This window comes from Babylonia areolata, chromosome 1, assembly GCF_041734735.1.
Source record: "Babylonia areolata isolate BAREFJ2019XMU chromosome 1, ASM4173473v1, whole genome shotgun sequence".
NCBI classification, from domain to species: domain Eukaryota; kingdom Metazoa; phylum Mollusca; class Gastropoda; order Neogastropoda; family Buccinidae; genus Babylonia; species Babylonia areolata.
The window spans coordinates 94,622,586-94,640,085 of NC_134876.1; positions in this window are offsets into that span (position 1 = coordinate 94,622,586).

The following is a 17,500-nucleotide window of genomic DNA, read 5'->3' on the forward strand; positions in this document are numbered from 1 at the left end:
AACAATGGGAGAGAGTGAGAGAGAGAGAGAGAGAATAACAGAAAATAAAGCAGAAAGAAAAAGAGAAAAAAACAAACAAAAAAAAACACGTGAAAAAAGAAACAGAGAAATAATTGCGTATTTCATTTCTTACTCGATTTTTCTATCCTGAGGTTTTCTGTGTTAAAAATAAAGGCGTTGCATCGCCTTCTCGATCAATCTGAAGGTTCCCGGGCTAATATTTGTAAAGGAAACTTCTTTCTTTGAAAAAAATCTTCTTCCCACAGTGAGCTGGTTTGAGATTAGCTTTCTGCTTGTTTGGTATTTATTCAGTTCACACACAGAATATCGACACGTGCGTAGTGTGTGTGTGTCTGTGTGTGTCTGTGTCTGTGCGTGCGTGCGCGCGCGCTTGAGTGCTGTCGCGCGTGCTTGTAAATGTATGAGCACTCTGACGCGCGAGTCTGTGTGTGTCATGGGCGGGATTGGGAAGTTGGTGAGGCTGCGACAGATACACACACACACACACACACACACACACACACCTTGGAGGTGAGGGGAGAGGGGATGGGGAGGGGGTGCTTGTTAATGTGTATGGATGTACCTATTGGTATCTTTGTTGCTGAGCTTAACTCCCACCCTCACTCGTTTCTGTTTTGCCCCCACTGTTTAGGAAGCCACACTTCATTTTCAAGGGAAACTGAAAGCATGCGGTGCGTGTTCTAGTTCCCACAACCCACTGGTTTGCAGAAAGGTCTTACTGCAATGAGACAGTATTGTGGAAAGTGGAAGCCAGCTCTGAATGCCAAAATTGAGAGTGTAATTGATTTTCAATACTTGGGACTGAAGCTTAAATACAATAATAGAATGCGTGTTGTCCAACGTGACCATGCAACCGTGCCTTGAGAGCAGCGTTTGCACTTCTGTGGAAAACCAGTCAGTCAAAGCTCCATGCTGACCAGATTATTCTCTTATTTGTTAAAAAAACAAAACAAAACATTTCTTCCTGTATCTACATATAGTTGTGAATTTGGGGTTTTATATATCTGATATTGTGGCAAAACTGTAACTGAAATTCTAAAAACTGACTCTGAAACCTCATATAACAGTATTTGGTGAAACTGATAAGTTCCCTGTATCTGTAAAAACCAGAATGATTGCATTTCGGCTTAAGCACGTTACAAACCTAGGTGCTTCAAAGCTATCTTTGATTGTTTACAAATGTCTCTTCAGTGTATACATCATCAACATACACTGGAACCAATACCGGCTGTAAAGTATTCACAATATCTTGAGTGAAATTGGATTAAGTAGTTTCTGGTTAAACCAGTACAGTCTTCAGGTACATCCCACCTGGTTCAGAGAGAAGTTTATATATTAAGTACTGTTTGAATGATACGGATAACCATAACATGTATATTATTTACAGGATGCTGAAGTCAAACTTTGGTCAAGATGTTTATTTTACGGTGTTACGAAATAACTGTGTAATGCCGTTAGTTAAGTTTAGAACAACCAATAATAATGCTTTACCTGTAAATAGACAGCGATTCGATAATTTACCTTGAAACGAAAGAATCTGTGATAAATGTTCCACAATTGCTGATGAGTTTTACTATTTGTTTGTGTGTTCTTATTTTTCCTCACCCCCCCCCTTTTTTTTTTAAACCTCAGACAAAAAAATGCGTCATCTAGATCTTATAGAATCCGCCCAAACTCCTCTAAATTCCACTTGTTTTCTGGGGAAAAAAGAAGAATATTGTTAAAACTTGAATCATTCGTTTCTTCCATTTGTACTTCTCTTCGGTAAAATCATGTCTGTTGTTATAGACAATAATGTTGTTAATTGTTGAGGAAAAATTACTGAATAGTGTTTATTTGCGTGTTTGCACGAATGTGCATTTTTTGTTTCCTTTTTTTTTCTTTTGACATCACTTTTTTTTGTTTGTATGGTATGTGTAAAAGAACTATATAAGTAACGTTTCAGTGTCCCCGGGGGCACATGAAATAAACTTGTTGCCTTTGACTTTACCTTCGAACATTGGATGGACTACATGGACTTTATATTGCATATTTCATTTTTCTGTATGTGTGTGTGTGTACAAGAACAGGGTTAAGACACTATCAGCTCTTAATAATGTAGACCTCTTGAGTTGTCCACGTTCCGTAACCATTGCGGTATGGATCAGAGCATTTTTCAGTTATTTCTGCCTTTTTCTTGCCACCCCGATTCCCCCACACCCCTCCTCTCTCTCTCTCTCTGAGAATTATAACTCGGGGCAGGTTTTGTAGTCATGACAGTTTGGAGCAATTTTCGACTGTCTGCCTTTCGCTCCCTTACTCTGTCTCTTTAAGTCTCTTTCCTTGTCAGTCTGTCTCTGTCTCTCTCTGCGTAAGTAAGGTATAACTCGAATAAGGTTACGAACTCCTTATTTCAGTATCTAATACACGTTACACGGAGCTGTATCGGGCTACACAAGACGTGATCAGAAACAGACATGCACACGCCGAAACCGGTTCCATCGCTTTCCATGGGAAGCTTGGACACAGACGCTGACGCTGACAAATCCCTTTGTCTTTCCAGAAAATCTGGGAGGAAAGTCTCTGTCCCTGGCGTGGCCAACAGACATTTACAAACTCCAGCTGCTCCAGATCAAAAAGTTGTCTCAGGAACATCGTGATCTCAGCGCACGCGTGAAACACGTCAGCATATGTCATTACAGCCTGACCGGTGAAACTTCCTTTCAGATATTTAAGACCTGTTGTTAACAAGATCCATCAAATTCCTTTTTTTTTTTTTTTTTTTTTTTTTTACAGCAAAAACGACTAATTTAATGTTATGTTTCCATACGTCATTACAGCCTGACCTGTGAAACTTCCTTTCAGATATTTAAGACCTGTTGTTAACAAGATCCATCAAGTTCTTTTTCTTTTCTTTTTTCTTTTTAAAAATAGAAAACGACTAATTTAATGTTATGTTTCCATACTGCTTTTGATTTAGGCTATCACAGAGCATTCACAGACACACACGCACACACGAGCACGTGCACACACATACACATACACACACAAGCGCCAACACGCACAACTTCAACAACCAAGCACGCGCGCGTGCACATACACGCACAGACACACTCATGCGCGCATGCGCGCTCACACAAGCACTCACGCACACGAACAACTTTCACACTACAATGGCAGAGGAATACATTTTCCGGATTAAAATGATCAGATCATATCTATGTTTAATATTGTTAGAACTATTTGCTAGTGTAAATGAAAAATAAATTGCACGCGCGCAATATATATATATATATATATATATATATATATATATATATAATAATAATAATAATAATAAATACACATGCACACACAATTTATAAAACTGATTTTGAAAACTACTTCAAGGGGTACATTCTAAAACCATGAATCTGCCAACTCTAGCAGAATTGGGCAGATTTCCAATTGGAATTCATATTGCATGCAGAGTTCTTGGCCACTGGATTCATATTCTGGATGCACATGATGATAGCCATATCAAAAATGTCTATATGTCAATGATGAACCAACCAGACACAATTGAAAACCCATGGATACTATTTGTAAATAATATTCTCCACAATGTAGGATTAGGTCATGTTTGGATGAATGAGTCGATATTTAGTAACAGCAGACTTAAATTCACATTACGTCAACAACTAAGAAATAGATATGTACAATTCTGGAAACAGAAAAACTGAATACAACAGATTAGACTTCTACAACAAAATTAAAAGAAACGATTATCAAATTGAGAATGATCTGACTGATAAAATCCATCCTACTCACAAACAAGCTCTTTGTCAACTCAGAATAAGCGCACATTATTTAAATATCGAACGAGGAAGATATACAAACATTCCCAGAGAAGAGAGGTTATGTGATATATGTGAAGTTGTTTAAGATGAATTACATTTCTTTGATACGTGTATCTTATTTCATAATTTGCGAAACCGTCTAATTACAAATGTACTGCAGTATGATCATCAATCAAATGTGATCACCAGAAAAATACAAAACAATATCCTAAAACCAAGTGATTTATTCAACTGCGATGACTGTCAAAAAACACTCGCCAACTTTGTATTTCATTGTATGCGTATTAGATGACCGTATATTTCTTTGTTCCTTTTGTTTTTTTGTTGTGTCTATCAATCCTTCGGGATTTTATGACAATAAGTGAAGTCAAGTCAAGTCAAGTCACACACACACACACACACACACACACACACACACACACAGACACACACACACACACACACACACACACACACACACACACACACACACACACACACACACACACACACACACACACACCAACTGCACATTACCCACAAGTACGGCGCATACACAAACCTATCAAACAAATATTGTCGCTCACAAATATGCGAACACAAAAATACAAAACAACAAAACAGACACTGAAGGCCCGACCAACGTGCATTGAGTTATTTTTATACATTTGTTTGTTCAAAAAAGCACCTGCTATGTTTCTTTCATCGAGCCAGTTTTCTTTTCTTCCTTTTTTTTCTGTGTTTTCTTCTGCGGTTTACTTTTGTTCCATGGAACAGTAGATGCGCGCGCGCGTGTGTGTGTGTGTGTGTGCGCGCGCGTGTGTATATATGTATAAGTGTGTTTGTGTGCCTGTCTGTCTGTGTCTGTGTGCGCGCGTGTGTGTATATATGTATAAGTGTGTGTGTGTGTGCGTGATTGTTTGTTTGTTCGTCTGTCTGTGTCTGTCTGTCTCTGTCTCTCTCTGTGTCTCTTTCTGCCTGCCTGCCTATCTGTCTTTCTATCACTGTACTGTTCTATCACTTCCTTTCCCCAGCCTCTCTCCGTCTCTGGCTGTCTCTCTTAGTCTGTTAATTTATCTCTATCTGTCTATCTATCTATCTCTGGCTGTCTCTCTTAGTCTGTTAATTTATCTCTATCTATCTGTCTATCTATATATCTATCTATCTGTCTGTCTGTCTGTCTGTCTATATCTATTTATCTAATGCTAATATCTTCTTGTCTGTCTGTCTTGTCTCTCTATGTATGTATGTATATATGTATGTATATATGTATATATATATATATATATATATATATATATATATATATATGTGTGTGTGTGTGTGTGTGTGTGTGTGTGTGTGTGTGTGTGTGTGTGTGTGTGTGTGTGTGTGTGTGTGACCATCTGTCTGTATATTTATCTAGTGCATCCATCTATCCTTCTGTTTTATCTACTATCTTTCTATCTGTCTGTTTATAACAGCATATTTACATATCTCTCCAAACCTCATCTTTCGCCTTCTTCTCTTTCCTCCATTATACCCTCATCGTCTTTCTACCACCACCACCACCCCCCACTCACCCCACCGCACCCCCTCTCCCCACCCCACCCCACCCCCTTTTTAAAAAAAAAAAGTTCTATTCTTTTCTCTTCTGTTTTTCAATCATCGAATTCAATCAGTTAAATCTCTCCTTATTCCTTATTTATTTTGGTGTCACTTATAAAAAACAACAACAAAAAAACAACAAAAAAAAGCAACAAATAAACAAACAAAAAAACAACACACACACACACACACACACACACACACACACACACAACCCCAGCAGAACATGGAACACTTTCAAAGACACGTGCGTACTGGATGGATGGGAGGAAGGGCAGAGGGAGTGAGAAGTGGGGGCAAGGGGTGGGGGTGGGGGGGGGGGACTAGGGGGGGAGGCCAAGAAAAACAAAGGTGGAATGGAAATCTGCGATTCTGTGGTCGTTTTTTTCTGTCTGCCACAACAAAATGAGCAAGACCATTTTTATGCGCGAGGACTCTTTCTTAACTCACACACACACGCACACGCACGCACAAGCACAAGAACACACGCACGCGCATACACGAAGACACACACACACACACACACACACACACACACACACACACACACAGAGGGATAGCAGAGCAGAGCAGAGCAAATTAATGCTAAAAGACAAAGAAAAAGAAAAAAATCTTATCGGAATTCGAAGGAACAGCCTCGCCGGAATAACCCAAAGCCGCGGAGAAGTCGTGCCACAAAATGCTGTTTTCTGAACAAAATGCACACAGTGCATTCGAGCGAGTGATTCCTCCCGATTTGAATAATGGGTGTGCACGTCGCACGTGCTAGTCTGTGGGCGTGACCGTTTCGTTCCTCATTTAAATTGCATTATTTGTGTTTGTTTGTTGCTATTTTTGTTGTGTCGTTTGTTGTTTGTTTGTCGGTTAGTCGTAAGTGGAGTGATGGCCTAGAGGTAGTTGCGTCCGCCTAGGAAGCGAGAGAATCTGAGCGCGCTGGTTCGAATCACGGCTCAGCCGCCCGATATTTTCTCCCCCTCCACTAGACCTTGAGTGGTGGTCTGGATGTTAGTCATTCGGATGAGACGATAAATCGTGGTCCTGTGTGCAGCATGCACTTAGCGCACGTAAAGGAACCCACGGCAAAAAAAAAGGTTGTTCCTGGCAAAATTCTGTAGAAAAATCCACTTCGATTGGAAAAACAAATAAAACTGCACGCAGGAAAAATACAAAAACAAAAACAAAAACAACAAAAAAAACAAAAAAAAAAAAAGAAAGAAAAAAAACCAACAAAAAAAGAAAAAAAAAGGGTGGTGCTGTAGTGTAGCGACGCGCTCTCCCTGGGGAGAGCAGCCCGAATTTCACACAGAGAAATCTGTTGTGATAAAAAGAAATACAAATACAAATTACAAATTTTGTTGTTGTGTCGGGGTTGTTGTTGTTGCTGTTGTTTGTTGTTTTTTGCTGTTTTTTTTTTAAATGCTGACGTGCCGGGGAGGTAGCTGGTTGACTGATTTTATATGGTTGATTTTTTTTTCTTGATCGCTTGCTTGTTCAGTTGTGTGTTTTGCTTATTTCAGTTGCGTTATTGTGTCTCTTGTTGGTGTTGTTGTTGTTGTTGTTGTTGTGCCGTTTTAATAACTGTTAGCTTTGGGGCTGAGGACCTGGTTTCTTAATGAACTTTCGCATGGGTTGTAAGAATGGGTTGGCCGCTGTTCGAGTCGCTGGACTTGTTGATGAAGTATGGGTTCGCCCACTTTAAGTATCGTATCGTTCGTTCATTGTCAGAGAGGGCTCTGTCTGTCTGTCTGTCTCATTCTCTCGCTCAGTCCCTCCTTGTCTGTCTCTGTCTGTCATATAGCTTAGCGATGGGCCCAACTCTGTGTGTGTGTGTGTGTGTGTGTGTGTGTGTGTGTGTGTGTGTGTGTTAACAGACAGAACGAACTCGAACTGTTGAGGAGATACAGAGACAGAGAGGCCTACAGAACTCGTAATCAGACAGACAGACAGACAGACAGACAGAGAGAGAGAGAGAGAGAGAGAGAGAGAGAGAGAGAGAACGCAATACACCATTATACAATGCATCTTTATTAATCCAGCTGGAAATTACGTGCAACAGAAGCCCATGGATGAGTTAAGCTGTGCATCTCCGAAATAATGGATGATTTAAGCTGTGCAACTCCGAAATAATGGATGATTGAAATTGTGCAACTCCGAAATATTCACACACACCCCCCCCCCCCCAGCCCCTCCCCCCCCCCCCTCTCTCTCTCTCCTGTCTGCTTTTAGGGCTTCGTTCTCCTCTTCTTCTTTCTTCCTTTTTCTTCTAGTCTTCACCCCAACACATGCCTTCCCTGACTTGCAAGCGGGGTTGTGGCCTTTGGATTGGGCCCTGCTGTGTGTCTCTGTATTTACTTTGTTTTGTTTCTTTTCTTCTCTGTTTCCGAGTCTTTGTTTCTGGTCGTGTTGTTCTCATTCAGATCTGTGAGCCAAAGAAATGGCATCAGCGGGTGTACCAGCAACATTGGGTCACGTTGAACAGTGGCGACTGAACTTTCACGGTGTCATCGGCATTTGCGAACTAGTCGCTGTTGATACATGATACCACCCGTGTTGTGTAATGTCAAACGGGAGCAAAAATATCGAACTCACGGGAATATCGGAAATGTACTCAGGTTCTGGACTTGTTGTGTGTTTTTGTTATTCCCCATGCTGCATTCAGTATTTCTCTGCATCCGATTTAAATGTTCTCTGTATTGACTGCCTTTCATCCCCCCGCCCCCTCCCCAGCCCCATCCCAGCCACTAAAAAAAAGTACAGGAGAATGTCCAACATTAATTTTTGTTTTAACTTTTGCCCTACGGAAAGGAGTATTTTCTTGTAGATAAAGTTTTAAATATAGCAGTTGTTGTAAGCTTCTGAAATTACTGAAGATCGTGCTTGGTAAAAGTTGTATTTATCTATTTTTATTTTGTTTGTATATTATTTTTTCTGTGTTCTCATTTTGTATTCATATCTATTCATTTACCTTTTGGTGAAAGGAATGTTCGACGAAGTATGTTATGTGTGTCATATGTTGAATGGTGGAAAATAATAATTTCTTTTGCACAGTGGACATGGAACAACATAAAAACACACCTGCCGTAATGATTTCAGAAAAGCAATCCAAGTGTTTTTGATTGTACATTTCTAGTTGTCTGAATGATATGAGGACATGTTCAAGTAATTAACAAACTGTTAAGTATTCCAACTTGTCCGTTCATTAGATTCCTTCGGGCTTCATTTTGTGTTTGATTGTTATTTTCCCTCCAGCCCAAGTCTCTTTCACTTTCGTTTTTTTCCTCTTTATTTAATCGGTTGGAATCACGCTGTGATTGCAAATGATAGTTTGATTTATTTCAAGTCTTAAATCACCAAAATGGCACAGGGGATTATAAATGAAATTGTGAAATCATCCTTCCGAGTCTCATGGGTATGTTGTCGTTAATCTGACAATATTCTCATCGTTTTTCTCTTCCGACAAACAAAAATACCGCGCGACCATGCATATTAGCCTTCGAGCCATCTGGATTCCCAGGTGTACCTTTTGTTTGGAATTCGAGTCAGGGAGAAATGATGCGATTGCGAAAAGTTTCACTGAACAAATGAGACCGTTTGTTACGGGCGGTCTGACCAGCTCAAGAGAATTACGCAGTTGCACAGGTGATTTCAACGTGTTTGCCTTTGTTGATGTGAATCAGGCCTTGTGCGTAAGAGAGACAAAGGAATGGGGATCTACAGGCAGCATGATTGTTTGCACCAGGAGCGCTGCCATCACCTGTGGCTGGTCCTGATGGCAGCTGCCATTCAGCACGGCCCGTTCAAACAGCTCTGTTTATGTGTCTGATATACACTGCACCCTTCCTCTGGGATGCCGGGGGCTCTCTCACTTATAAACAGCCTCGCCACGTTGTGGTAAATAATTACGTGCTAGGATTTTCCTTTTTTTTTTTTTCTTTTTTTTTAATAATAGAAAACCATATACACCTTTCTGTGCCATAGTAGATGTTATTGTTTCCACCTTTTGGAGAAAAAAATGGATTATGTTCAGTGCAGCGCAATTTTAGTTGGTTCACATTTTCATTTTCACGTCTGATATATGATTGTGTGGCTTGATGTTACTTTATTTGTGTTTATTATTTCATTTATCTATGAGGTGGTGATATATTTTTCTCTGCCTTAATACAATGCCCTGTGTGGTCAGCTTACCCACACACCCCATAACCAAATCAAGCGTTGCAAACGCCTTGAACGCGTGTCTTCTTTGAGATCGCAATCAGTTCACACGTGCCACCGACTGACGTGGTTCATTCATAAACCAACGAGAGCCTGTGTTTGTGCCACGTTCTCCAATTACACTGCACACAACACGACCATGTTATATGAATGAATTGTTAACGAGGCCAGGACAACAACAGAGTTGCCGTAACAATGCACACTGCCATGAGAAGATGGCTTTCTTCTGCTGCGTTCGCCGAACAGGTCGACGGGACAAAAACAGTTCTGGAGGGAAGTGCTTAAAACTGTCTACAATGTTCCGTAGATGTCGCTTGTGATTCTCGTTGGACAATTTCAACCAGTTTCTATGGTCGTGGTACTCAAGTTTCGTTTATATCCATAAACAAAAGAAGAAGAAAAGTTCCTTGTGTCTGCAGTTAAAGGCCAGTATGCTGAAGGATAATCAAGCAGTGTGGTAGTTCGGTGATGCGAAAAAGTCGGAAGTTTTATGGAAAGTTTCTAACCAAACAGACTGAGGCAGGTGGAACGTTTCTAGACTGAGGCAGTTGCAGGCTGTGTTTACTTGAGAGCGACTCGTGAAACTGAACACCGAACGGGGCAGACTGTTTGTGTGTCAGCCAACAAGTCTTCAGACTGAACACCGAACGGGACAGACTGTTTGTGTGTCAGCCAACAAGTCTTCAGACTGAACACCGAACCGGACAGACTGTTTGTGTGTCAGCCAACAAGTCTTCAGACTGAACACCGAACAGGACAGACTGTTTGTGTGTCAGCCAACAAGTCTTCAGACTGAACACCGAACCGGACAGACTGTTTGTGTGTCAGCCAACAAGTCTTCAGACTGAACACCGAACGGGGCAGACTGTTTGTGTGTCAGCCAACAAGTCTTCAAACTGAACACCGAACGGGGCAGACTATTTGTGTGTCAGCCAACAAGTCTTCAGACTGAACACCGAACAGGACAGACTATTTGTGTGTCAGCCAACAAGTCTTCAGACTGAACACCGAACAGGACAGACTGTTTGTGTGTCAGCCAACAAGTCTTCAGACTGAACACCGAAACGGACAGACTATTTGTGTGTCAGCCAACAAGTCTTCAGACTGAACACTGAACGGGGCAGACTGTTTGTGTGTCAGCCAACAAGTCTTCAGACTGAACACCGAAACGGACAGACTATTTGTGTGTCAGCCAACAAGTCTTCAGACTGAACACTGAACGGGGCAGACTGATTGTGTGTCAGCCAACAAGTCTTCAGACTGAACACCGAACAGGACAGACTGTTTGTGTGTCAGCCAACAAGTCTTCAGACTGAACACCGAACCGGACAGACTGTTTGTCAGCCAACAAGTCTTCAGACTGAACACCGAAACGGACAGACTATTTGTGTGTTAGCCAACAAGTCTTCAGACTGAACACCGAACCGGACAGACTGTTTGTGTGTCAGCCAACAAGTCTTCAGACTGAACACCGAAACGGACAGACTGTTTGTGTGTCAGCCAACAAGTCTTCAGACTGAACACCGAAACGGACAGACTGTTTGTGTGTCAGCCAACAAGTCTTCAGACTGAACACCGAAACGGACAGACTGTTTGTGTGTCAGCCAACAAGTCTTCAGACTGAACACCGAAACGGACAGACTGTTTGTGTGTCAGCCAACAAGTCTTCAGACTGAACACCGAACGGGGCAGACTGTTTGTGTGTCAGCCAACAAGTCTTCAGACTGAACACCGAACCGGACAGACTGTTTGTCAGCCAACAAGTCTTCAGACTGAACACCGAAACGGACAGACTATTTGTGTGTTAGCCAACAAGTCTTCAGACTGAACACCGAACCGGACAGACTGTTTGTCAGCCAACAAGTCTTCAGACTGAACACCGAACAGGACAGACTGTTTGTGTGTCAGCCAACAAGTCTTCAGACTGAACACCGAACCGGACAGACTGTTTGTCAGCCAACAAGTCTTCAGACTGAACACCGAACGGGGCAGACTGTTTGTGTGTCAGCCAACAAGTCTTCAGACTGAACACCGAACAGGACAGACTGTTTGTGTGTCAGCCAACAAGTCTTCAGACTGAACACCGAACAGGACAGACTGTTTGTGTGTCAGCCAACAAGTCTTCAGACTGAACACCGAACCGGACAGACTGTTTGTCAGCCAACAAGTCTTCAGACTGAACACCGAACGGGGCAGACTGTTTGTGTGTCAGCCAACAAGTCTTCAGACTGAACACCGAACGGGACAGACTGTTTGTGTGTCAGCCAACAAGTCTTCAGACTGAACACCGAACCGGACAGACTGTTTGTGTGTCAGCCAACAAGTCTTCAGACTGAACACCGAACCGGACAGACTGTGTGTCAGCCAACAAGTCTTCAGACTGAACACCGAACGGGGCAGACTGTTTGTGTGTCAGCCAACAAGTCTTCAGACTGAACACCGAACAGGACAGACTGTTTGTGTGTCAGCCAACAAGTCTTCAGACTGAACACCGAACGGGGCAGACTGTTTGTGTGTCAGCCAACAAGTCTTCAGACTGAACACCGAACCGGACAGACTATTTGTGTGTCAGCCAACAAGTCTTCAGACTGAACACCGAACGGGACAGACTGTTTGTGTGTCAGCCAACAAGTCTTCAGACTGAACACCGAACGGGGCAGACTGTTTGTGTGTCAGCCAACAAGTCTTCAGATTCTGGTGTCCGTTCTGTCTCTTGTTTCCGTCTTTTTCAAATCTCTCTTTCTGCCTGCTGACTGACTCTGTCTGTTTCTGTTTCTGTTTGTCTGTTTCTCCCTTCTCTGTCTCTCTCTCTCTCTCTCTCTCTCTCTCTCTCTCTCTCTCTCTCCCTCTCTGTCTATCTCTGTCTCTTTGTCTCTGTCTCAGTCTCTGATCACCATCATCATCATCATTTTTTTTCTCCATCGTCGTTGTCATTATGTCTACTTTCTCGTTATCATTCTTCTTCATCTCCTTCCCTTCCTTTCATTTTTCTCCTCCTCCTCCTTCTTCAATTTTATTCTTCTATCCCATGGACGATAACAACGTCAGCTACAACTACTACTGCTACTGCTGCTGCTGCTAATGTTAAGACTAAAGACCGCTGCCACCGTCCTCTTCTCGTGTAAGTAAATTAATTCTGGAGGTCTAGAAGATAATAGCTCAGACAGGTCTCGAGGGCTACGATTTCAATGGTCTCTCTCTCTCTCAGGCCATTTTGGCTGACCCCAATCCTGATCGGCGGCTGACGACGGGGTGTAGGTGTAAGTGTCCTATCGTCTGTGTCTGAAGGTGTTCCCGAGGAGAGACGAACAGCAGAACAATCACCATCTGCCCGACCCATCCACTCTCAAAAAACACTTCCTTTTTGTACCCTTTAGTGTAGATACTCGTCGCCAGACAGCGTTCATGGTTGTTTTTTTTTTTCTTTTGTGATGTAAAAGAATAGTCTAGGATGACACGTTATTATTATTTTCTCTGCCAACTACGCTCTGATAGCTTCGCGAACAATCACACGCATACGCATACGCACGCACATGCACACACAACAGACACAGACACACATACACACACACGTGCGAGCGCTCGCGCGCGCACACACACACACACACACACACACACACACACATACACACACACACACACACACACACACACATTCCAATGTGCTGTCAGCCGTTGCCCCCGGCCCCTGTCCCTGATATGTCAGTGTGCCCTTCATGGACAGGCACAGGAAGCTGTCTCCCCTGAAGGAAGACGCTGGTACCTCTGATGCTGTCTGTGTCCTGTCTGCCTCGTCAGTCACTTTCTTTTTCTATCCGTCCGTCGGTCTCTGTCTGTCGCAGTGTACACACAAGGTAAAGCAAAGTCTTTCTCATTTGTCTACTTTCGACAGTGTGTGTGTGTGTGTGTGTGTGTGTGTGTGTGTGTGTGTGTGTGTGTGTCCATCTGTCTGTCTGTCTGCGTCTGGTGTATGTCTGTGTGTGTGCGCGTCTCTCTCTCTCTCTCTCTCTCTCTCTCTCTCTCTCTCTCTCTCTCTCTCTCTCTCTCTCTCTCTCTCTCTCTCTCTCTCTCTCTCTCTCTGTATGTTCATTGTTTACGTTCGGAAAATGAAGACTTTACCTGAAGTGGACGTGAGCAGGATTGTATTCATAAGCTAGGATTTAATTAGAAATGATCAAAGCTGAAATCGCTGCAAATGAATCAAACATTTTACAGCAAAGGTACGCACGAGCAGTTGCGGTGCCAGTATATGTTCGAAGATCCTGTTCAATAAAGACTATCATGAGGACAAAGGTATGAAAATGTAAAGGTGGAACTGAAAATTAGACGGAGTTGTGGTGTTACCAGAGAAAAGCGTTTCCTAAATAATCAAAATACAAGTGGAGAATTAGACATGGAAAAATAATATGAACTTAAATCTGGTTTTAGGAGTCTGCAAGGTCCTTTATTCTTTATCTCACCTTTATTTTCCACCAACATTTGGACTGAATTTGAGTGTATTTGCAAACCAAATGAAAGAAGTACATCCGCGCATGTGCATACACGCCATACACGTACACACACGCACACACACACGTTGTCACGCACACACACATAAGCACACGCATACACACACACACGTATACACACACACACACACACGCACGCACACGCACACACACACACACACGTTGAGAAGCCAACAATCAATCATGAGCGAAAAATACTTTTTAAAGAAATAACAACAAAAGAGAAATAAAAACAAATAGGGGTCACCATCAACAGAAAAGCACAAAACATGGGCTCCACGAGATTGAAACTTGCTGACGTCGTTATTTTGTCTTTCTTATTTTTTCCACATGCGACTTGATTATAAGGTGGTGTTTTTTTTTCTTCTTCTGCATTTGAGGATAGGCGTTTCGTCCTATGGCATTGCTCTATTCCGTGTCGCATCGGTAATTGTGACAGCACTTTTCTTTTGACGTGCATAATAAGTTTCTAACTTCATTTATTTTCACAGAATAACGTCAGATAGAGGTTTTTTTGTTTTGTTTTTTTGTTCCCCCACTGTTTCTCCTGCATTATCACCCTCCTTGCCTTTTGTTCCCCCACTGTTTCTCCTGCATTATCACCCTCCTTGCCTTTTGTTCCCCCACTGTTTCTCCTGCATTATCACCCTCCTTGTGTTCCCCCACTGTTTCTCCTGCATTATCACCCTCCTTGCCTTTTGTTCCCCCACTTTCTCCTGCATTATCACCCTCCTTTTGTTCCCCCACTGTTTCTCCTGCATTATGACCCTCCTTGCCTTTTGTTCCCGCACTGTTTCTCCTGCATTATCACCCTCCTTGCCTTTTGTTCCCGCACTGTTTCTCCTGCATTATCACCCTCCTTGCCTTTTGTTCCCGCACTGTTTCTCCTGCATTATCACCCTCCTTGCCTTTTGTTCCCCCACTGTTTCTCCTGCATTATCACCCTCCTTGCCTTTTGTTCCCCCACTGTTTCTCCTGCATTATCACCCTCCTTGTGTTCCCCCACTGTTTCTCCTGCATTATCACCCTCCTTTTGTTCCCCCACTGTTTCTCCTGCATTATCACCCTCCTTGCCTTTTGTTCCCCCACTGTTTCTCCTGCATTATCACCCTCCTTGCCTTTTGTTCCCCCACTGTTTCTCCTGCATTATCACCCTCCTTGCCTTTTGTTCCCGCACTGTTTCTCCTGCATTATCACCCTCCTTGCCTTTTGTTCCCCCACTGTTTCTCCTGCATTATCACCCTCCTTTTGTTCCCCCACTGTTTCTCCTGCATTATCACCCTCCTTGCCTATTGTTCCCCCACTGTTTCTCCTGCATTATCACCCTCCTTGCCTTTTGTTCCCCCACTGTTTCTCCTGCATTATCACCCTCCTTGCCTATTGTTCCCCCATTGTTTCTCCTGCATTATCACCCTCCTTGCCTTTTGTTCCCCCACTGTTTCTCCTGCATTATCACCCTTCTTGCCTTTTGTCCCCCCCCCCCCCACTGTTTCTCCTGCATTATCACCCTCCTTGCCTTTTGTTCCCCCACTGTTTCTCCTGCATTATCACCCTTCTTGCCTTTTGTTCCCCCACTGTTTCTCCTGCATTATCACCCTCCTTGCCTTTTGTTCCCCCACTGTTTCTCCTGCATTATCACCCTTCTTGCCTTTTGTTCCCCCCCCCCCCCACTGTTTCTCCTGCATTATCACCCTCCTTTTGTTCCCCCACTGTTTCTCCTGCATTATCACCCTCCTTGCCTTTTGTTCCCCCACTGTTTCTCCTGCATTATCACCCTCCTTGCCTTTTGCTCCCCCACTGTTTCTCCTGCATTATCACCCTCCTTGCCTTTTGTTCCCCCACTGTTTCTCCTGCATTATCACCCTCCTTGCCGTTTGTTCCCCCACTGTTTCTCCTGCATTATCACCCTCCTTGTGCTCCCCCACTGTTTCTCCTGCATTATCACCCTCCTTGCCTTTTATTCCCCCACTGTTTCTCCTGTATTATCACCCTCCTTGCCTTTTGTTCCCCCACTGTTTCTCCTGCATTATCACCCTTCTTGCCTTTTGTCCCCCCCCCCCCCCCACTGTTTCTCCTGCATTATCACCCTCCTTGCCTTTTGTTCCCGCACTTTCTCCTGCATTATCACCCTCCTTGCCTGTTGTTCCCCCACTGTTTCTCCTGCATTATCACCCTCCTTGCCTTTTGTTCCCCACCACTGTTTCTCCTGCATTATCACCCTCCTTGCCTTTTGTTCCCCCACTGTTTCTCCTGCATCATCACCCTCCTTGCCTTTTGTTCCCCCACTGTTTCTCCTGCATTATCACCCTCCTTTTGTTCCCCCACTGTTTCTCCTGCATTATCACCCTCCTTGTGTTCCCCCACTGCTTCTCCTGCATTATCACTCTCCTTGCCTTTTGTTCCCCCAGTGTTTCTCCTGCATCATCACCCTCCTTGCCTTTTGTTCCCCCACTGTTTCTCCTGCATCATCACCCTCCTTGCCTTTTGTTCCCCCACTGTTTCTCCTGCATTATCACCCTCCTTGTGTTCTCCCACTGTTTCTCCTGCATTATCACCCTCCTTGCCTTTCGTTCCCCCCCACTGTTTCTCCTGCATTATCACCCTCCTTGCCTTTTGTTCCCCCACTGTTTCTCCTGCATTATCACCCTCCTTGCCTTTTGTTCCCCCACTGTTTCTCCTGCATTATCACCCTCCTTGCCTTTTGGTCCTCCACTGTTTCTCCTGCATTATCACCCTCCTTGTGTTCCCCCACTGTTTCTCCTGCATTATCACCCTCCTTGTGTTCCCCCAGTTTCTCCTGCATTATCACCCTCCTTGCCTTTTGTTCCCGCACTGTTTCTCCTGCATTATCACCCTCCTTGCCTTGTGTTCCCCCACTGTTTCTCCTGCATTATCACCCTCCTTGCCTTTTGTTCCCCCACTGTTTCTCCTGCATTATCACCCTCCTTGTGTTCCTGCACTGTTTCTCCTGCATTATCACCCTCCTTGCCTTTTGTTCCCCCACTGTTTCTCCTGCATTATCACCCTCCTTGCCTTTTGTTCCCCCACTGTTTCTCCTGCATTATCACCCTCCTTGCCTTGTGTTCCCCCACTGTTTCTCCTGCATTATCACCCTCCTTGTGTTCCCCCACTGTTTCTCTTGCATTATCACCCTCCTTGCCTTTTGTTCCCCCACTGTTTCTCCTGCATTATCACCCTCCTTGTGTTCCCCCACTGTTTTTCCTGCATTATCACCCTCCTTGCCTTTTGTTCCCCCCACTGTTTCTCCTGCATTATCACCCTCCTTGCCTTTTGTTCCGCCACTGTTTCTCCTGCATTATCACCCTCCTTGCCTTTTGTTCCCCCACTGTTTCTCCTGCATTATCACCCTCCTTG